The sequence below is a fragment of the Gorilla gorilla genome, chromosome 11 (assembly GCF_029281585.2).
Source record: "Gorilla gorilla gorilla isolate KB3781 chromosome 11, NHGRI_mGorGor1-v2.1_pri, whole genome shotgun sequence".
Taxonomy (NCBI): Eukaryota; Metazoa; Chordata; class Mammalia; order Primates; family Hominidae; genus Gorilla; species Gorilla gorilla.
This window is the reverse complement of record NC_073235.2, coordinates 51515695-51539336: the sequence shown is the minus strand read 5'-3', so window position 1 is coordinate 51539336 and position 23642 is coordinate 51515695. Positions and strand designations below refer to the sequence as shown.

Genomic DNA, 23642 nt, shown 5'->3' with positions numbered 1-23642 from the left:
CCGGGCCCGGCTCCGCTGGGAAACCGCAGGGCTCCACCACGAGGTTGAAAGGAGGCCCAGGCGGGCGGCAGTGTGGTAGTGGCCAGCGCTGGGGAGGCGGCAAGGAGCCTGTTCCCACCCAGCCAGCCCGGCTCAGGAAGTGAAAGAAGCACGGGATTCGGACCCCACCCAGCTTAAAGAGGGGAGGGTCCAACCCCTTTCTTCCTAGAATGTAGAAACGAGGAGTGCAGACCCTCGGGAGTGAAAATGATTGGGCCAAGGGTGCAGGTGAGTTAGTTCAGGATTGGAAGAACTCTGAAAGACCTTTTTTGACCATTCCATCCAACCTCGTCCCCACCTTGCCCACCCGTCAAGTGATTCCCTCCCCCTTTTTAAATAATGACATTAAGCTATAAATAAGATAATTTCATATAGTGACGTCCTCCCCACCCCTGGACGGTAAGCCCCAGGAGAGGCAGGAACCTTACCCGTCCACTACTGAATCACCAGAGCTTTGAAAACTCAGGGCATTTAATACCTGACCAACAGACTAGGTGGCGCCCAGTCTTTTGCGTCCAGCCTTAGACTGGTCCCCTCGGCCCAGAGCTGCTCCAGCATCATTCCAAGCTTACTAGGGAGAATCCAGAGGCAAGCTGTCAGATTCCGGGCCACCTGTCCTCTCTCTACTGCTTACTCCCCACCCACTGCCAGCCAGGCAGCTGGGTTGTGGGAGGTCTACACTCCCAGGGCACCTTATAGTGGTCAAGCAAATCTTTAACTTCTGAATATGCCATAGACAGGAGAACTCTGAAATATAACACTGTCCCGCCAGCCTTGCACTGTGGAAACACAGCTCAGAGTATGGGCCACTGACCCAAGATCCCATGGCTGGTAGCAGAGCTGATCCTGGGTCTGCATTTCTAAAGACAGTTGGCTGGTCTGGGGCCTTTGAGGGGCTGCTGGTTATGCCTGCAGTGGGGAAACCTGGGTACAGAACTTCTGCAGAAGTGGGGTCTGGGTTTGGTCCTCTGCTGAGACTTCTAATCTGTCTTTCCAGACCTCTCAGGTCAAGCATCACCTGAGTCAGCTTGCATTTATTGAGGCCCCTGACAACTGCAAAAACAAAAACAATGGTATTTTTAGGTGTTCCATTTAACAAATGGCCTTCACACACACACACACACACACACACACACACACACGAGGTAATGTGTCATGCTGCTACTCACATGTTAATTTCAAGACTCGTTAAAAAAATCCATTCCGTGAAAAAATTCATTTCACTGCAGAAAGCACTGTACAACTTTAAAGTTGTATGGAGAACATTCCTTTTTATGACGATTTCAGTACACTTCCATGACTATATATTAAACCTCCAAGGCCAAAATGGGAGGATCTCTATTAAGGTGAGGTCAGGGCCAAGAAGCTGCTCCACCCTTCCACTGACAACAAGCCCAACACTCTTAAGATCTAGACACCCCACCCCTTCAGTGGGTTCTGCACATACGGGTATTTCAGATCTGGTGTTACCTGGCTGGCTACGTCACACTGGGCAAGGCCAACCTAGAAAAGGTTATATGGGATGCCCCACCTAGGTGTGCCCTAGCTCAGTTGCTACTCCCTCTATGGTGGCAGGGAATCTGGTGTCCCAGGGTGGGGCTGTGGTGGGGCCTGCACTTTGGGACAGCCACTTGCACCAGCAGGTAGGGCTGAGCAAAGGAGCACCTCTGGGTCTCACTCACATGAAATGGACCTAGACCTTTTTTTGTGTTGGTTTCAGTCAGTAGAGCATGTGATCCCGTGTGATTTAAAATCCTGCTGCTGTGCGTGTGATCTTGGCTGGGCCAGCCTGCTAAGTGATGCCACCCAGACAGGCCTGAGAATCATCAGGAGGGTACAGGTTCTGCCCCAGTGCTTGCTTGCTTGCACGTGATCTCTCCCTCCCCACCCCTCTCTCTCTCCTGTGCTTGCTGAGCGGCCTTGGGCGTGTTCCTCAATTGTGTATTTTTCCTACTTGGAAAATGTGCAGCCATGAAATCAGACAAGATCTCTGTTTGAAGTTTTTTGCTTAAAAGGGGTATCTGAAATAAGAAGTTCTGATACTGTTGTGTGGCTAAGTTAAATAATCCACGTAAAGTGCTTGAGCACAGCACCAGCACAAAGCACCTGCTCAGTGAACAGTAGCTCTGCCTAGCAGTGCAAAGAGAGCCAGCCCACTTCTGATCAACAATAAAATGCTGGAAATAGGGACAAAACCACTGATAGACTTCATAAGACTCTAGAATGAATTAATTAATCTTTACAAATAACTATTTATTGCTATTCTCTACTGGTCTCTAGGAGAATGATATTTGAACTAGAAAATCTTCAGTTTCTGCTCTATCTCTAGTTCTCTGATAATATAATGAAATATAAATTATCCAAAGAAGCAACAATCCAAAAGACTTCTGAGCCTTAGGATATATTTACCTTCCTAATTTTTCCTGTCTTTACTTAGGACTCAACATGTATATTAATAATGTATATCTAGCCGGGCGTGGTGACGGGCACCTGTAATCCCAGTTACTTGGGAGGCTGAGGCAGGAGAATTGCTTGAACCCAGGAGGCAGAGGTTGCAGTGAGCCAAGATCGCGCCATTGCACTCCAGCCTGGACAACAACAGTGAAACTCCATCTCAAAAAAAAAAATAAAATAAAAAATACTGTATATCATTTTCTGAGGACATTTTTCAATGAGACAATGTGTGTAGCATTCCTGGCACATAGTAGTGTAGCAGGACGAGTAGCAGAGAAAACTCCTCAGACACCAGATTAAAGAAGGAAGAGTTTTTTTTATTCGGCCGGGAGCGTTGGCAGACTCGTGTCTTAAGAGCCTAGCTCCCCGAAAAAGAAATTCCTAGCCCTTTTAAGGGGTTACAACTCTAAGAGGTCTACATGAAAAAGTCATAATAGATCAAGTAAGCGTGAGGAACATAACTGGGGGCTACATACATCAGCTAACAGAACAAAAAGTTTTACAGTGCTTTCTCGTACAACGTCTGGAATTTACAGATAACACCAGTAGTTTTGGTCAAGGGTTAATATTATTATTATTTTAACCACCAGGGCCAGGTGGTGGCACCAAGGTCGTCTAGCTATTTATCTTACTTCTGTTTCTTTCCAACTTTTTGCTTTCTCCCTTTTCTCCTGTCTTATAAACTAGGGAAAAGGGGAGGGTGGGGAGAAACTGGGAAGGACAACAGGAGAAGTGGTGGCCTCATACCATAGTAGCTGCTTAGTTAATTATGACTAATATAAGGAGGTATAGGGAAGTGGCCAGAAATATTAGGAGCAGAAAGTGCCATGAATTCAAGTAGGCAAAACTGATAACCACTTTATCAGGCAGCCCAGATTTTAAGTTCACACTGGCTCTGGAATCAGACTGTTTGAGTTCAAATTCAGCCACAACTTACAATGCATGTTAATCTCTCTATGCCTCAGTGTCCTCACCTATACAATGAGATAATAATATTCGAATTTCATAGAAAAGCTGAGACACAGAAATAGCATAATAACTGACCTTTAGTGAGCAGCTGCTTCATGCCTGGCTCAAGTGAATGCTTACATTCTCTTTCAAGGGTTAACCTTAAAGCAGGAATTCTTAATCAAAAGCCACAGACCCTGCAACTGAATTTGAAGTTCTGTGTCTGTATACATTTTTACTAAACAGAACATCCACAGCTGTTGTAAGACTTGCAAAGCCATTTGGGTCTCAGGAAGAGTTAGGACTCACTGCCTTCCAGACATAGCCGGGACAGGAGTTTTGGAGTTGGAAGATCTGTTAGAGACTGCGCAGACCACCATTCCCAAACATCCTTGAAGGGGAGGATCACTTGGATGCCTGCTCATGACAGAGTTCACTCCTAAACATTCTCATTCGGGAGAGCAGAGCGGCTTTTGAATGAGCACTCCGGGGGCTACTCACCACAGGCAAGCCTGGGAAACTGATGCCACCCAACCTTCTCATTTCACAGGTCAGGAAACAGGCCCATTTCACAGGTCAGGAAACAGGCCCAGAGATGAGGACAGCTCGAAACAGTTCCCACCCCACGTCAGTCAAGGGCCTCCCTTACCTGTAAGTCAAGTCTTCACCCCGTCTGAACAAAGGAGGGGAAATGTTACTCCTTCCCACAACCCCAGTTCACACAAGGAGCACTCTGAAAACAAAATCGGGCTTCTCTTAGGAGGAGAGTAAGAAGTGCAGCTGGCCAGGCACAGTGGCTCACACCTGTAACCCCAGCACTTTGGGAGGCCAAGACGGGCAGATCACTTGAGGTCAGGGGTTTGAGACCAGCCTGGGCAACATGGCAAAAACCCATCTCTACTAAAAATACAAAAATTAGCAGGGCATGGTGGCGGGTGCCCATAATCCCAGCTACTCAGGAGACTGAGGCAGGAGAAGCGCTTGAACCCAGGAGGCAGAGGTTGCAGTGAGTTGAGATCGCACCACTGCACTCCAGCCTGGGCAACAGAGCGAGAATCCATTCCCGCCCCCCACCCGACCCCCCCCAAAAAACAAAACAATGCATTCACCTCTGTGTTAGCTGCTTAAATCAAGGAAGCCTAGACCCCTGTTGACACAGGGATTGCAGATACCTCACTCCAGCCAGCGGGCGGGGGTGTGTCCTCCTACACACACACACACACACACACATACACACACACACACCCTCTCACATTTCTCATTGTATGCAGCATTACTATTTGAACAGCTGATGCTATTCAGTGATCACATTCAGGTAATAGCCTGCAAAAATGTAGATGTGTTGTCCCACTTTCTAAAGCCACACACTAATTAGACACTAACCAGGGGACTTGACAGGGAATTTCAGTGGTGCCATTTAGTTGTGTGAGCCCCATAGTGGGAAATACTTCTTTCCACGCAGATCTCAGCAGGAACTGAATCTGAAGCAAGAACAGGGCAGGCAGCTGCCTCAGCAAGAGTGGTTATCAAAGTTATGCTTCAAAAATGTCCATGTTAAATGTGACACCCAAAAATGTCAGCTCCAGAATAATCAGGCAAAATTCAGAATCATCTCTTATCGACCAGTGAAATTCTCTCCAGGCTTACCAAGGGCAGGCAAGGATGTGTGTGTTTCTTTGGGTTTTTGATGTTCACCCGTCGCAGAGTCCTGATGTAGTAAAAAGTTGAAATAACCTCCCCAAAGTGAGTTGGGCATACCCCTCACGTACGAGGCCAGCAAGCAGTTTTTCCAAGGTGGCAGGCAGCAGCAGCTCCATTTCACTGAGAAGACAACTCTAAAAAGATACAGGTGGCCTGCTCAGACCTGTGCTTGACCCTGAGGTTGGGCAGCAAATCAGCTTTTCCATATTTATCCCTGTATTATTTTTTATACTCTTGGGACCTGTGGATCCACGTGAATTTGCTTGGCTGTTTAAAACACATCAGCCAGGATGAAATTGTCCTCTTTTACCTGGGTTTCAGAGCAGGCACTGAAGCGCGGGCTACAAATGTGTGGGTCTGCTCACAACATTGCTGGCCACAAAAATGCGCAAATGCCTTTGGCGTTGTATTTCCAGGAAAGAAGAAGTTGATTATTCCAATTTGCTTCTTACTTCTGAAAGCAACACAAACATACTCATTGTCTTTTTTTTTTTTTTTTTTTTGAGAAAGAGTCTCACTCTGTTGCCCAGGCTGGAATGCTACAGCGCGATCTCAGCTCACTGCAACCTCCGCCTCCAGGGTTCAAGCGATTCTCCTGCCTCAACCTCCCAAGTAGCTGGGATTACAGGCATGTGCCACCACATCCAACTAATTTTTTTTTGTATTTTCAGTAGAGACGAAGTTTTACCATGTTGGCCAGGCTGGTCTCGAACTCCTGACTTCAAGTGATCCTACCACGTTGGCCTCCCAAAGTGCTGTCATTATAGGCGTCAGCCACCGCACCTGGCCCTCATTGTCCTTTTGATAGGTAAATGAGGGAAAGAAATGCCAGTGTGGAGAATGTTATCTGTGTAAAATCAGAGTTCTATTACCACTAACACACCAAGCACAATCCTTCCTGAGGAACTTTGCAGTTGCTGTTCATCTGTTTGCAACTGTCTCCCAGTCTCTGCATGGCTGGCTCCCTCACTCACTAAGGCCTTCCCTGACCACCCAGTCAAAACTAGACTGGAGTTACTTGCCATCACAGCACCCTGGTTTATTCTTTTCACAGCACTTGAATACACGAAGTCATTTTAGAAAGTGTTGTTCATTTGTTTATAATTTGCCTCTAAGGAAATGAAGACTCTATCTTGTCTTATTCACATCTCTCTCCAGCTCTGAAAACAATCTTTGGTATAAGATAGGTGCTCAAATATTTATTGAAATAATGAATGAACACTAACGTTTTTACAGAAGGCTTTTTCAGTTCATCACATGAAAATTTCAGCTGCTTCCATACGAAGCAGCTTAGATCTGGGAGGAAACTCAGCTCAGGAAGTGAGGCAGGATGTGAACCCAGTCCCTCTGCACTCCTCAGCGGCCATGTGACCCCAGGAGAGCTCAGCCTCTTGGTTAAGAATGTGGACTCTGGAGCCAGCTCCACCACTACCTTGCTTTGTGATGTTGGGCAACTCATTTAACATCTCCACACCTCAGTTTTTTCATCTGTATTTGGGGTGAATAACAGTGCCACCCTCACTCATTCCTTGTAAGAGATTCCAGAATGCATGTGAAGGACTAGCTATTCCAGAATGCATTGTGAGCCAGGCACGACACTAAGAGAGGTTAGGTTACTTGTTTGAGGCACTTAGTGGATAAGGAAAGAGTTGGAACCACTGGAACTCCAGTCTACACTGCTGAAGTTCACTCTTGATCACAGGGCTCCTGCCACACAGTACTCACTCAACAGATGACTGTGGCAAAACATTTCCACACAACTAATGTCAATATTTGGGCTAATGGAGTCAGGAAGGTGCATTGCCAGTGCCATTCTTGTGACTAGCTTTGGTCTTTGCCTGCTGAGGGTTGATGCAGCAGAGTGAGCCCTGAGGAGGCGGGTGGCACGCCGGGCTTGGGCTCTCTCCTGATGGTGTGCATGGTGCAAGGTGAGTCATTTGACTTCACTGGGTGGAACTAGATGATTCCCAATGTCCCTCATAGTCTTCTCTTCTAAGTCCTGGTGATGTACTCTTTATTTCTTTAAGAACTCTCCAATTTATTTGTTCAATATATGAAAGGGAAAGCTATTTGGAAAGCACTATTTGTTGACAACAACTCACAGGGAAGATTGGGAGCGGGGTTCTACAGCAGCTTCCAATCCGTACCACTGAGATGGACAAGCAGAGGACTGTAAGAGACGGAACCTGAGCTCTGCAGTCAAAATGAACAAAGTGGTCTTGAACATGTGACTTCAACTCTTTGGATTTTGATGTTCTCATGGGTTTATGACAGTCTGGAGACAAAACATTTAAAGCAGAGGCCCTGATCATAGTCATCTGGTATTCAGGAGCAGCAGGCCCGCATGTGGACAGAGTCAGCTTGCACTGAACAGTGGGTTCCTGCCTCTGCTGTGTGTGCTGGGACAGGAACTTTCCAATATCTGGGTTATGGAAGGGAAGCAGACACCTTGTTTCCAGATGCTGGCAGAAGCCGAATGTGCTTTTGTGTGCTGGTTCGGCTAAGTGACTCCTTGTGCATCTCTAATCTCCCTTTGGGGAACTTGTTAAGCTCCTACAAATATTCTGCCAGGATTTCGTCTCTCAGCATTAACCTTGATTACCGGGCTTCTGCCTCCACGTATGGGAAACTGAATGGACTTGATTCATGATCCAGCACCAGGACACTGAGTGAAGGGCACTTACCTGAGCCCTCTGGTGTGAAAAGCCATAAGGCATAGAGCGTGGAAACTAGCCTGAAACCCTATTCCCTGCACCATACTTCAGAGGGTATGTCACATTCTCTACTCATGAAATAGCCTAAGAGTGGGTTTTCCCCCAAGAGGAAAGAGGGTGGAGAAGTGGGTACAATGAACTGGATGTTTGTGTCTCCCCGAAATTAATATGCTGGAATCCTAATCCAATGTGATGATATTAGCAGGTAGAGCCTTTTGGGGTGATTAGGTCATCACGATGAGTTTATTAGTCATTAGTCATGAATAAGTCCAGTGCCCTTATAAAAGGGACCCCAGAGAGCTTTCCCCTCCCTTCCACCATGTGTGGACACAGCAAGAAGTCAGGAGTCCACAACCAGGAAGAAGTCTTCACCAGAACTTGACCGTGCTGGCTGGCACCCTGAACTTGGACTTCCAGCCTCCAAAACTGTGAAAACTAGATGTGTGTTGTTTATAAGCCTCCCAGTCTATGGCACTTTGTTATAGCAGCCCCAACTGACCAAGACAGTGGGAAAAGAAAGAACCCTACATGGACAGCTACAAAGAGATTTGATGTCACTGGGTAGAATCAGACAATTCCCAATGTCTCCGCATATTCTCTCCTCTTCTACTCTGAGTATTGGTGATGCTAGGTAGAAGGCAATAGCTGGGGTCCAGGACGAACATACATTCTCCCAGGAAGTTTTTGACAATAACAATCCCTTATATTTGAGTAGCACTGTTATAAAATGTCTTCCTACAGTTTCTTGTCTGATCCCTGAAAGGCACAGTGAAGAATGGAGCATCGTGGGCTAAATTCAGGTATGGAGATGAGCTCACTGAGACTCTGCATAGTTAAACCACTGGACCACAATCCCCCAGCCAGCCGGTGGATGGGAAGTTGAGAGTCGGATCCAGGTCCCGCATGCATCATTCTTTCCATGTGGAATTACTCAGTAGTACCACTGCCTGCCAGCCAGTACTCCAGAGGTATTTTGCTGTTGCATGTAGGTCCCAGAAAGGTGCTGCAGGGCAGCAAGGACACTGGGCTGGAGGTTGCGGTCTGCAGGCAGGCAGCCAGGTGGACGCTGGCTGATGGAGTCAGCATCGTGTCACCTAGACACATCTGCCACCAGCCTTGCTCCCCGGTAGCCCATCAGAACACCCTCAGACAGGAGAGGCACAGGTAAAGGGAGGAGCTCGTAAGGGAACCCCACTGTTTTCAGCCTTCTGTGGTTGGACTTGCACATGCATGTGTGGTATGACTGGCATGTTTCTTTTTTCTAAAACCTAAAGCTCTAAAATGAGATCCCATTAATCATCATGATGGGGCCAGAGGTGAGGTAGGGGACAGCCTCGTCTGAGGCCTCACACATCCCTGGGAATGAGAGGAAACTCATCCAGTGCCCCTCAGCCCTTCCCTGAGAGCCATTTCAGGTGGGGCAAGAGAGTACTGAGAGCTTTTTACTGAAGAAGCAGAAGAATATAGGTTATACATGTTTTAATGCAAACAGAGAGAATTAGCATCTTAAAGAAAAAAAAATCCACATGGAGGATAAGTTAAATTCTTATGACACATAATTTGAAAACTGACAGAGTAATGGCTACACTTCTTCTAAGTATGCTATGTATTAAAAAGATTCTGACAAGGGCACTACTGAAACGCAGCCTTCCTGTAGAGTTCAGTGTCATCAGGCACCTTTGCTGTGAGGCATCCTCCTTCACTATTATTTCTTTCCTAGATGCATTTGATTGCTTAAAGTAATTCAAATAACAATGAGGTCTCAGATTCCAATGAAAGGAGAGGACAGAAAAGTTGCAAAGGCATAAAGCTTTGTATAAATTCTTTACAAAAGGGTTTTTGAGGTTGGCTGCTGCTTACCACTATAGAGAGAGAGTGAGTGAGAGAGGTACACACACACATATATGTATATCCCAATCACTATTCAGAGAGGCAGTATTACTACCTGTTGAGAGCATGAACCTTAGAACCAGACTGTGTGGGTTTCAATCCTGGCGCCTCCTCTTGCCGGCTGTGAGACCTTGGGCAAGCTACTTAATCTCTCTGCGCCTGTTTCCTTACCTGTAAAGGAGAGATAATGGTGCATTCCTCACGGGGTTATTAGGAAGATTAGATGGATTAATACATGTAAAGCATTTAAAACAGTGTCTGGCACACAGCCAGAATAGTGCCCTGGAAATAGCTGACTGCTTATTGTAGCTTTCTGAGCATTATGAGATTCTGATGCTGTTTCGTTTCATCCAGAACAAGTTTGTCAATTTCTCTAATTACATTCTGAAGGAATAAAATATTGTTGTAGATAAATCTTGAACAGCTATACTATGAGAATCATTTGTGATCTGGGCATGGGGAAGGGTGAAGGGTTAAAAGGTGCTCGACGGCAAAGAGGGCCTCCTGGAAGTCCAGAACAAACTGCTGTTGAAGCAAAGCAGATGGAGAATCCCAGCCTTTGCCATCCAGGGTAATGGAGGCAGAAAGACCACCAACAGTGGTTACCTATGGGATTTTTAAAAATTATTTTGAACCCAACTAACCCCACAGAGAGATTTGTGTTTTCTTTGCAAATTGGACGAACCACCACCAAACGCCAAAAGGAAAGTGAAAACTCCATGGCTCAGGATGCCTTTTGTCAAGTCAGCCCACATTTTCAACTAATGTGTCATCCAAGAGGTGACTCCTACCTCAGTGTATTATGTACACAAGACAAATAACAAGACACGACCTGTCACAAATGCTAGAATGAAACCTGCCAATACACACATCACCAGTAATTGCCTTTGCAGATTATTGCTCCATTTCCACTTTCTCCCACAGATGCTCCAGCTCTGTGCTTCTGAGGCAAAGCCAGAGCCCAGTTCAGAGCTTGCGGAAACAAGAAACCTCAAGAAAGTCTTGCAGGAACCAAGAGAACACTGGCATCAATGCAGTCTGACTGCATCGCAGAGCTGCTGTGTTCTGGGATCTGTGGGGGTCATTTCCCATTGATATTGAAATTTGCTTTGTAATCTGGTTCTTTCAGAGAACTGCTTTCCCATCTAAAACACACAGGCATCAGCTGAATATTCAACCACCACGTTTGAAGTTTACTACATAAGTCACTTTTAACAATCTGATATCTGGAAACTTCTTCAGAGTTCTTGGGAGAATAACAATTTTGAAAAAGATGGATAAGACAGCATAAAAGCACACCATTTGCAGTGCCCTTAATTACACATTCACTTGACATCTATCCTTTACATTTTTAATCAATTAAGGGAAAGAGGTTTACTGTCTGGCTCTTATGCACCATTAATCAAACCAAGCACAAGAATGAGGATGCTTTACATACACAATGTCATGCATGGTCACACGATTCTAGTGTCCTAAGGTAGGGAAGTCTCCTTGTTATGAGAGCAGAAAAAAAAATTATCCTGTGTCCTGGCACTGGTTAGCCCCCAAAGGATTCATGCTCCGGTGTCCTCTCACGAGATCTCAGACCTGTACATTAACGCTAAGAATCAGTAGGTTAAACAGGAATATAAACACCCCAATCCTCAAAAGATGCTGATAATCTTTCAACATATGCAAACAGGGCTCCAATTCATTTGGTGGAGAATTAATGCCGTTCTCAGGCAAGAAGAAATTCACATATTCAGTGAATACACTGCTCTATTGAGCTTTCAGTCAATCCTACTTTTTAACAAAGCTAATAAGACACTTTTTTTTTTACAACAGCTGCTATCTTTTCAGAATTGAAGTGACAAATGTCAAGTTTTCTTAGTTCTGAAATGAAAAAAAAAATTAGAGCAGATATTTAAGCAAAGTAAAAGCAAAAATGGTCAAGGTTGACTTTGCTTATGCTGTGTATTGGGGCACCTGCTCACTTGAAGTGAACTCTTTTGAGGCCAGAAAATGGCTCATCCTCACACAGGCACTGACATCTCCAATGACCATACCTTCAGGGTGGGCTCAAATAAGGAGAAACAGACCAGCCAAAGTTTAATTCAATTTTATTTTCCACTTTTAGTATTTTTCAAATTATACAACATGCAGTCTGCCAGAGTACCCATACATCTTCATTTTAGAACCTAGAAGATTACCAAAATTTTCCGTGGGCCAGAGGAGGGTGACTTCCAGATCTTTTGTTACATGGACTATAGTACAGCATCGTTATTGATATAAACTACCATTCTCCCCTCAAACCCCCCGGACAAGTTTGTCCACAATTTTTTTAATGTGAAAGCTACTGTACAGATACATAAAGCCCAGAGAACACACATCTGCAGTACACAGGACACACTTTACAAACTAGACATGTATAATTCTACAGAATGCCCTATTCCCCTTATATCTGCACACAATGAACAGTATTGAAAACTGATACACAATTTTTAAATAAGTAAGCAGACTTCATGGAGCGGCGCTTACTTCGGCAGTTATCCAGCCATTATTCAATGCTTGGTTTAAAAAGTCTAAATTGTTAGTGTTAAATGAAGCAATTTTAGATTATGATGGTTTCTTTAGCTTGCTCAAGATTCTGGGCTAGACAATGAAGTGAAATTTTCCCTCCACCCTCTGCCTTTCCCAATATGTCATATAGCTATAGTCCAAATGTCTCCTGCCCTGCTTAAAAAAAATGCACTTCGAAAGAGGGGATTGTTAAGAACTTTTATTTGCTTTGTTATTTCTATAAGAACTAGAGCTTCTTTATGTAAACGTTAGGGCTTTAAAAAGTCACTAGATGCTACATTCTAGACAAACATTTTTATTTCTTCATTTATCCCAATATATCTATAAATTCTGATTTCTTAATCACGATTCTATTTCCTTTAAAAGTCTTAATGCGAAACTGTTATTGTTCTGTCTACTACCTGTTTAACAAAAGCAAAGTGTGCAGCATTTGAAGAGATGATATGTTTGCACAGAATTCTCTAGTAATTGACAAAAACACATTTGGCATTATATATTTTAGTTCCCAGACATAAATCTTGATATCTCAAACAACATTCTCCTAATTTACCAATCCACCATCCTGCAGATAAAGATTATTCATATAAACCATCTGGCTGTTCTCTTAGAGCATCAAAGAGTAAACTTTCAAGAAGTAGCATGAAATATAAAATTATTCATAGAGGAGAAAAAGACACAATACATGCTAGTCAAAAGCTGCATATAACCAAAATCATATTCATGAGCTTAGTTGTTCAGAAGTGTGGTTTTTACATTTAAAGTACAGGGAGCAATAGTCTAAAAACCTGAAAATTGCACATATGTGGCTTTTTTAGAAAGTGGCCTACAGAGAACATAGTCCTGATATAATAACTGGCTTATTATACATAGCAATATTTAAGGATCCATTTGAATAATCCGTTCCAATAATTTGCCTCCCTTTTAGTCACACTATAGGAAAATTAGATTAGAAGTCCTATAAAGATTGAAGCTAGGTGAACTGACTGGCTGATCAGCAACTAGCAGAATTATCTTTAAGAGACATCAAAGCCAACTTTCTCTGTGAATAAAAGTAAAGCAAATGTTGTCAGTCCCTTGTAGAGATCAAGTAAAATGGAACTACAAGTGAATGTTTCCCTTTGAAACATGAAAGTGCCAAGCAATTCTTTAGAAGTAGAAAGGGGGTACCCAGGGAAAAATCACCCTGGAAAGAATCTAAAACAATCTATTTTATGATGGATATTAACAAGAGCCAAAAACCATTACTGACCTTTGTTCAATTTCCAAACAAATAGTAATGGAGAGTAGTGGTAATGACAATTAATAATTGGCACTCCTCTCAAACACCAATGTTTAGCTTCCCAAATCAGAAGCAAACATATCAACAAGGTTATGTGGCATATGTTACTACCTGATAAGCTTTGCAAAACCTGCCCCACAAGGACCCTTTTATCAGACCGCAAATAATGATAGAGCAGGTATATTGGGCTGGCACTGATAACAAAATTAAAGAATGAAAAAAATTTAAACAAATGCAAAATTGCCATCTTCACAAAATAAATACTTCAATAGAATTTGTCGTCCTCTCTCTCCTTATTCCCCACCAAAAACAAAACATACATAAACAAAGTGCAACATTTAACAAATAAATTAAGTCAAAGCAGGTTTGCTTTGCTAGGGAAATTTTATACAAGAAATGTTTGGATGTCAATGCACAGTTCTTAGCACTTTACACACATACATACACACACACACACACACACACACACACACACACTTGAGCTACCTTCGACCCACACAGTCATGAGAAAAGCCCAAAGTCTCCCCTGGCATATATTTCATTACAGTGGTGAAAGCTTCAGGGCACAGTGCCAGCTCACTCATCTTGGGCACACAACATGATAGGATAGGAGTTTCCACCGAGATTGGTTTGGTTGTCATTGACTTACCCCCAAATTTGTCAAAACAAATAGCAGCACAGTCAGTTTCCCTGAAAACTTTACTACTTGGAAATTGATCTTCTTAATAAGCACAACTGGAAGTAAGGGTTGATTCAGCTTTAGATTCATGTATTTGGATAAAGCAATAACTAAATGTAAAATATCCATCTATGTGGATTTTTTCTAATTGTGACTAAGAAGATGAAACCTATTTGGTGCCAAAGAAAGAATTCATATAAACAGTCGCCAATTATGGGTTAAAATAATAACTTATTCATGGCAACTTACTCATACACAAGCACAAAGAACAAAATTTTGACAAGCACTTTCTCCCGAAGGCTTCCTTTTTCAACTGCTGGAATGATGTTGGATTTCTTCAGCAATACCCACTCAAGCTGAAAATGGTTAGAGAAAGCAGCCATTCCCAATGCAAGCTCCAGAACGATCAGAGAGGAAGTAGTGAGGAGAGGGGCAGCCACATTTCCACTTATCCAACTTTGCAGCATTTTCAGCACTTCTGAAAGAACGATGTTCAAACCGGGCCGGCTAAGACTAGTTGCTGCAGGTTCAAAAGCAAGCAGCTCGGAGGTGAATTTTATGACTTTTTGCATTTACACAGATGTATTTGAATGAACAAATTCTACACTGCTACTGTCAGATTGTTTTTCTGCCCCAAAGAAATTTGCTTTGCATTTTAACAGGTGCCATACTAAAAGGTATATTTTACAGATCCAAAGATGTGACCAGGATATTCAAAATGTGTCTTTGGGGTAATTTGTTTCGGAAAAGTGTTCAGAATGAAAACTTTGAACCCTATAGCAGCACTTTTTGTTCCCTAAAAATATAAAACAATGTGTTTATTTTACAGGAAACCAGACAGTTGAGGCAGAGCATGATCACCTGCCTCCACGGCACTTGGTTGTTCCCCTCTAGGGAATGGCACATTAGGGCGTACAGATGGGACAGTGCACTGCCCAGAGGAGGCTCCAGGAACCACCCAGAAACCACCCAACACCCCAGAGGCCGAGTCGGTGGTAATGGTTCTGAGTAGTAAGTGGATCTTCTGCAACCATCTCCTTCAGATTTCTCAAAAAGAGAAAAGTCCGAGCACACATCTGTACACACAGAAACTCTACACAGCTCAAAAGACCTGAAACTGGTGTACTGCAGATGGCTGGAGTAAGCAAGTATAAAAAAAAAAATGGAAACTGTAGGGGGGGGGAAATAAAGGAATTGGTGATTAATGTAGTCCTTGACATGCTACGTGGAGTCATATCTGTTGAAAGAGAACCAAAGAGAGAACACAGGAATTAGAAAACACAGTAGAAATTTACTCCTCAAAAAAGTTTTGTTTAATTCTAGATGTTTAGACCAGAGCTGTCAGATACAAATATAACACAAGCCACATATTTTTTGTTTGTTTGTTTTTGAGATGGAGTTTCACTCGTGTCACCCAGGCGGGGGTGCAGTGGCGCGATATCGGCTCACTGCAACCTCTGCCTCTCGGGTTCAAGTGATTCTTCTGCCTTAGCCTCCCAAGTAGCTGGGATTACAAGGGCTTGCCACCACACCCGGCTAATTTTTGTATTTTTAGTAGAGATGGTGTTTCACCATGTTGTCCAGGCTGGTCTCAAATTCCTGACCTCAGGTGATCCACCCACCTCGGCCTCCCAAAGTGCTGGGATTACAGGTGTAAGCCACCGTGCCCGGCCAAGCCACATATTTAATTTTAAATTCTCTAGTGGCTACATTAAAAAGTGAAAAGAAATAGGTAAGATTAATTGTAATAGATTTTATATAGCCTAAATAGTATTTCGACATGTAACTGGTATTACATGTTGAGATCGTTTACATTACAATATTACTACTGAGATTTTTTTTTTTTCACACAATAGTGTTTGCAATCTGGTGTATATTTTACACTTTCAGCCCATCTCAATTTGGACTTAGCCACATTTTGAGAGCTCAAAAGACACATGTGGATAGTGGCACATGAACAGCACAACCTCCTATTTCCTGATTTTGCTTTAAGTATTTAGTCCTGACAGTCTCAACATTCTCTTCCATAAGTCGGTATCTGTTGAGGCTATGGATATTCAGAGTAACATAATGCATTTTCTCATTCCTAGGGGGAAATTAAAACATTTCTCATTTGCCTGCACTTAGGATAGCAAGCAGGTGCAACAGGGCCCCTAACCCAGACTCTCTGTAGAAAGAGGTTCCCAGTTCCCAAAGGTATGTTTCGTCTCCATCGGATAATAAGATTCTCCAAAAGACCACCCCTGTCCATTTCATTCCACTTCCCACCAGAGGTTCGGCTGGTGCTGGGCGCATCTCCAGGATGAACATCTAGACCAGCCTGAGTGGCCTCTGTCAGCCTGCACCCAACATCAGTAAGCTCAACTTTCAGAAGACACTGAAAGGCTCTGCTTCCTGTCACCGGCTGGAGGCCCTAGCTCTGAGATCTTACTATAGGTTTTGTGCAGAGCTCATGGTACTCTAGGGGATGGGGACAGGGAGGACAAGAGGGAGGTAGAGCCTTATCCTTAAGAAATACATGGAATTACCTGGTACTGGAAATACAACAGCCACTAAGAAAAGCCCAACTTCTCTTTTGATTTAAAAAAAAAAAAAAAAAAAAAAAGCCCTCTGTAACCTGACACATTATGCATTATGCTTTCTGTTTTGCCTCTAGAAGGCTTATATCAACATTTGGTGCTCAACTGTGGTAATATCTCAGATTCCCGCTACCATGCTCTTTTTTTTCTTCACTCTTCTGATTTATATGTTATAATATTGTAAGCAACCTCACATATTTTGCATAAATCAGCAGGATGTATGTTACATATAAATAGAAAAATTCTCAGTCTAGAAAGGGGTTATAAAAGCAGATAAAAGCAAAGTGGGTGAAAAAGGGAGAAGAAATACGGAACAGAAACTGAATAGAAAAAAAAAAACAGAACAACACATTCTTTTTAAAAATACCTCCTCTTGGCCAAGTGCAGTGGCTGATGCCTATAATCCCAGCACTTTGGTTTGGGAGGCCAATGCGGGTGGATCACTCGAGGTCAGGAGTTTGAAACCAGCCCAGCCAACATGGTGAAACCCCATCTCTACTAAAAATACAAAAATTAGCCTGGCATGGTGGCATGTATGTGTAGTCCCAGCTACTTGGGAGGCTGAAACAGGAGAATCGCTTGAACCTGGGAAGCAGAGGTTGCAGTGAGCCGAGATCATGCCGCTGCACTCCAGCCTGGGTGACAGAGTGAGACTCGGTCTCAAAAAAACAAAAACAAAAACAAAACCACCTCTTCACTGACAAGAAAAAATATTCACAGAACTCATTTGGTATAATCACCCACAGTGGCAAAGCTACACAACTAAGAAGGGCTTAAACAACCCTAGAGGGTGATATTTCTGTCATTTTTAGAAGTCACAAGAGAGTAAGATGTCTTTGGGAAGAACATGGCCTTTCTGGTGAAATTTTGGGCTTATTGTCAGTATTAGAAGTGAAAAACCTAAAAGCATGGTCATAGTTGTTATTTAAAATGCATTTTGAGCTGAAAACCAATAGGAGTGCCTGCCTGAATGCCACCACTGAAACTGCCATTTCACTTTCTCACAGGTTCGTTTCTCCACGCACGCTATCCCCCTGGTCAGATAAGATCCCCTTGGTCGGATGAGATGGCCGTCCTGCGTGCCTGGAGGCAGAGAGGTGCCAGCACATACCTTGGATTGTGGGATTATGGCCTGACGCAATGTTTGCAGCCAAACCGTGTTGACACAGCAAGCACTAGACACAAATGCAATGCAATGGGGCGGCCTCAGTAACTCCAGCAGACCATGAAGTGACACAATTTCCCCCTGGAAGGCCTCTCAGTCAAAGCCCCCGATCCCCGCTGGGCAAGATTCAGCAGGTTTTGGCTCATAGTTTGGAAGAAACACGGGGCCACAAAGGAGGCCCCACCTGCTTAGTTTAGTCACCTCAAGGAGAGTGAGAGAGGAGAGGAAAAGCACAGGAACTCTGCCAATAAAGGGTCCTTTCTTTACTAGGATGCAGCGTTCCTCTTCATCCCCAGTTAAGGGTCTCTACGGGCCTGTCTGCTGAGAAGTCTTTCCAGCAGGCCCAAGAAACATGGATTCCAGCAGGATGCTCTCATCCATCCTTCCCACTATCTGGATCTTCATATCCTTAGATAAATTCATGGGAGAAAATAGATATAAATTTTAAAGGTAAATGGTTTTGCCCTGAGATAAAGCATTTCTGTCTGTTCTAATCGCAGAGAGACTGAGGAGTCTGGAGAATCTTTAAAACCCAGTCCTGTTGACTCTCTTCCAAGTAGCCACTAACTCACTTAGAGGCAGGGGACTGGACCAACTGACCTGCTCTAGGACTTCCCCTGGCGCTCTGCCAAACTGGAGATGGTAATTCAAAGTGGCAACGTGTGACCAGATTTAGGAGGAAATAAAATCACCTTTCTTTAAAAGGGGTGGGGAAAGCTAATGAAGGAAGTTAATTATACAAGGGTTTTGCAAGAAGTATTTAGAGACCATTTTCACACCCAACTTGGGCTTTTGCAATTGCTTGCAGTGGATTTAAGCTTAATCCAAACAGTACATAGTTTCAGTTTTTCTTTTGCCTTTTTATAATTCAATCCCCACATTATAAGAATTACCAATTGTACTCTACTTATCACTGCTGAATAGAAGTGGATTTATCTCATTGGAGCTTTGGTACAATCTGCTGTGGAGGAACAATTTTAGTTGCTCTGAATTTATGACTCTGAGAAGCATGAAGCTGAGGAGTATTAAAGTGGAGGAGCCTACTGTGCTGTAGACGGAATCAGGAATTCTTGCCTCCGGGTGCTCCACAATTCCCTTCTTTGGGTTGAAATTGCCAGTTTCAAAGTCCTCTGCCACAGCAGCACCTACCTACAGTTATTTCTGTCCTCTCTCCCTGCAGTCCCACCTCAGCTGTCTTTTCAGGTCTGTCCCCATGACCACTTTAACATTAGCTAACATGCACGGGGGACTAATTTTTGCCAGGTATTCTTCTAAGACTTTTTTCTCTCTTCTTTCACATTCTCTCATTCAATCCCAGACAAGCCTGTGATACGGGCACTATGATCCCAACTTCCCCATTCCACAGTTTTCTTAGCTGTCCAATGGCCAAGAATCTTGTCTGGTGTGACAAGGGGGGATTATCTTTATATACTTCAACCAAAACAGCACACCGCAACAGACAGAATGCAGAAACAGCTGGGGGAATTCAGCTGCCATCTATTAAATAACCAGGCATCAAAGAGATTTGCAAAAATGTAAAACAATGCCATTTGGCTATTTTTTGTTTTGAAAATAGTTATTTTCATTACAAATCACATTTGTGGTAACATGTATGGGCTTATTACTACTTTTTAAATGAACCTGGCAGTGTTCTAAATATTTTGCTTTAATTTCTAATATGATACATATCAATAAATATAACCCATATATATATATATATATATAAACTCATTGATCCTTTTTTGTTTGTTTTTTTGAGAAAGATTGTCATTCTGTCACCCAGACTAGAGTGCAGTGACACAAACATGGCTCACCACAGCCTCAAATTACTGGGCACAATTTCCCACCTCAGCCTCCCAAGTAGTTGGGACTACAGGCGTACGCTGCCATACCTAGCTAATTTTTAATTTATTTTATTTTATTATTATTATTATTGAGACAGAGTCTCACTAAGGCTGGTTTCAAACTCCTGGCCTCAAGTGATCCTCCTGCCTTGGCCTCCCAAAGTGCTGGGATTATAGGCGTGAGCCACCATGCCCAGTCTATTGATCCTTTTTAAGAGGAGAAAAGGTCCTAAGGCCAAGAACTTTGAGAACTGTTGCAGAGAAGATCATCGCTCTTAGCCCAGGATCTACCACTCATAGTTATGGTATCTTGACAGCTCATCCCGCCTCTTTGGGATGTAGAATGAGGAGACAGGATCAGGTGATGAGGACAACACAGATGAGCACAGAGTGCTTGTTCAGTGCCAGGCACTAGGCTAATCTTCATGTATTTGTTTTTATTTGTTTATTTATTTTTGAGGCAGGATCTCACTCTGTCACCCAGGCTAGAGTGTGGTGGCATGATCACAGCTCACTGCAGCCTCAAACTCTCCAGCTGAAATGATCCTCCCAGCTCACCCTTCCAAGTCACTGGAGCTACAGGCATGCACTACCACACCTGGCTAATTTTTTTATTTTTAGTAAAGACAAGGTCTTGCTAAGTTGTCCAGGCTTGTCTCAAACTCCTGAGCTCAAGCCATCCTGCTGCCTCAGCCTCTCAGAGTGCTGGGAGTACAGGAGTGAAAGAATTGAGTCACACCACGACACACAAAAAACAGGCATCCCAAACTCTACAAGAAGCAACACACTCCGGGGTTGCATTGCACCTAGCTCTTTATTTTCAGAAAAACCCCTTCTTTCATTAAATTATGTGAAGTTTGGTGGTTTGGACTTTTTATTTGTGGTTTTATTTCAATTTAATTTCTAAATTTGTTTTGACTTGACAGTTGTATAAGATCTGTAAGTAGGGAATGTATACTGTTTACAATGTGCAAATTGTATTATAATAAAATAATTTAAATCAACTCTGGGGATCTGTGAGAACTGTATTCCTTTCAAAGTACTCTATTTACTACTCAAGTTTGAGATAAAATGGTCTAAATATAGGAAAACCAAGAAAAAAGACCATTCTGCCTTCCGTCTTTCAGAAAACATCTAAGGTTTCAGCAATGCCCTACTGGCGCCATCTGGTGGAGACATTTGAACAAGTCCCCTGGCTTGCCAAAGCACTGCCTGGAAAGGAAGTGGATCTCCAGGGCTCTCAAAACCAGGGAGCTGAGCAGATGTTTAATCAGGTGTCTACATTAAGTGTGGGGCTGCAAAGAAGACTCAGCACTGCCTGAGAGGTCGATTTTACACCGTCTCTGGTCTCAAGAGCGAGACCCTGCTTCCTCCCTCTCTCTCAGCTGATCATCTGGCTTCTTGCCTGCACGAGAAAACAAGCTCTAAGGTGAACTGGATCTTGCCTCCCAATGCACCCCATCTACCGCCCACCCACAGCTGTGCTTCCTCCTCTGCCCAACTCGGCTATACCATCACCATCGCACACAACTATGCTGTAATATCTCCCATCTTACAACAGAAAAGCAACGCAGCCCCACCTTACCACCACATCGCTCCATTTCTCTGATCTCCTTCAAATAAAACCCCCAAAGTGGGTTCAGCTGCCGGCTCTATTTCCTCATCTAGTCTGTCTAGTCCATGCTAAGGTCACTGCCACCTGGCCTTCTTCAACCACCCAGTCTCTGTCATCATCTTACTCAAGCTCTGAGCTGACCACCTTCCTTCTAGGGTCAAGGTCTTCACTTGACCTCTGTGCCCCCACACGATCCTCAGGTCCCTGTGCTGGTGCCACCTCTTTTCTCTGGCCTTCCCATTTTCCAGTGCCTGGGCCTGGTCCAACTCGCCCCTCAGCTCCCCTCTCTGCTGTGCCCACCTTTTCTCTAGGTTGCCTCCTTCAGACCTGTGGCCATAAACACAATCTACAGGTCACAACTCTCCAGCCCTGGCCTCACCTCAGCCTCTCTCCTGTGCTCCAGACCCAAGGATCCAGCCGCCTGTTCCACACACCCACTTGGGTGGTGGGCTCAGCTGGATGTCTGAGAGGCAGCGCATAAACAACATGATGGAAACCAAGCTTTCCCACAAAACCTGCTCATCCCCCGATTTTTCCCTGGCATGGTTAAAAAGGGACCAATGTTTCCCTAATTGCTAGAGCCCACAAAAATCTAGGAACTACCTTGATTCCCTTCCTTCCTCCTCTTCTTGTTCTTAACCCTCATCAGTAAGCCTGACAGCTGAATCAGCTCTAAGCAGGCACTGACTCAGGCCACTTCTCCCCTGCTGCCACCACCTGGGTCTGGTACCGGACCCTCCCCCATGGCCACCTACAGTGACGCCCTAGGCAACCCCCAGTGCTTACTGTTGCCCCATTCCTACCCCTTCTTCAGGGTCCAGCCCAGAGTGGCCTTGTCTAATCATGAACCAGCTCCCACTGCTCCCATGCCCACAGCCCCAGTGGCCCCTCACACTAGGCTACAATCTAAGTTGCCCACAGCTTCAACACCTTCATTTACTTAGGCTCAACTCCCTCCCCATCCACTCTAATGAAGATGGGTTCTCCCAGATCCATGAGCTACTGCCTTATCAGCCTTGGTAACATTCCTCAAATAACCCTCATTCATTCCTACCTTTGAGTGATCATCGAACCACTTTCTCCCAGGTTGCTGTGTGCCTGGCATTTTTCATCACTCAGTTCTCAACTTAAATGTCACCCCCTCTTCTAAAACAGTGTTCCTATTCCATTAGCCTGTTTTTGTTTTCTTCTGAGCACTTACCACTACTTGAAGTTACCTTATTTTCTGTCCATCTTCCCCTAACAAGCATATCACTGGACAAGAACACAGCCTTCTTGTCTGATTCACTGTGAAACCAAGTACAGAGCTAGGCTCTCGATGCCTGATCCCACTTAGCCGGTAGGAAAAACTAAAGCTGACAGAAATCAAGTAACTTGCCCAATGTCACATGGTTGCACTGCACTGCCCCACATGTAGCTCTGGGGTTTGAAAAAGATCATCTCCTCCTGAGGCAGCCCCCTGTGGATTTGAACCAGATAAGATCAAAGCCAGCATTATCCTGGGTTCTTTTGATTTTTGTATATTGGCATCTTCATAGGCTCTGAAACCTTGAGAATAAACCAAAATACTCATTATGGCTATAATTCTTGAACCCTGAAATGAAGCAGAAGGAAATTCCAAAGATATCCAGCTGTAAGAATATGTGCTTTGACTCCACAGGAGGGCTGGGAAGACGCAATTGAGATCATTTCTACCCAGGGAAGAGACACTTCAGAATGAAAATCCCAAAGGTCAGGAAAGACTGTCTCAAAAAGGCTTTGCTCTCAGCTAAGCAATGAATTCCATATTTTCAATTACTTTTCAAAAAAGGATTTAGCATTTCTTTACTTTTCAATTGCAATTCCTGAATCTGTTGATTACTACCCCTTTTTAATCTCCACTGACAAATGCCCAGTCATTTCTTAAAAATAGTCATAGCTTGTAGATAAGTAAATTATATATATATGTTTTTTAGATAGGCTCTCACTTTGTCACCTAGGCTGGAGTGCAGTGGCACAATCTCGGCTCACTGCAACCTCTGCCTCCTGGGTTCAAGCGATTCTCCACTTCAACCTCCCAAGTAGCTAGGGTTACAGGTGTGCATGTCTACGCCCAGCTAATTTTTCTATTTTTAATAGGGAAGGATGTTTCACCATGTTGGCCAGGCTGGTCTTGAACTCCTGACCTAAAGTGATC

General features: G+C 43.8%; 1 protein-coding gene across 1 annotated transcript in view; it reads right to left on the bottom strand.

The window, feature by feature from the left end:
- Positions 1-11828: 11828 nt before the first annotated feature.
- Positions 11829-23642, bottom strand: part of KIF5C (kinesin family member 5C) — a 151415-nt gene continuing 139601 nt past the window's right edge. Inside the window, exon 26 of the mRNA XM_031008573.2 lies at positions 11829-15500. The gene's annotated coding sequence lies outside the window, so the exon portion shown is untranslated. The remainder of the gene's footprint in view (positions 15501-23642) is intronic.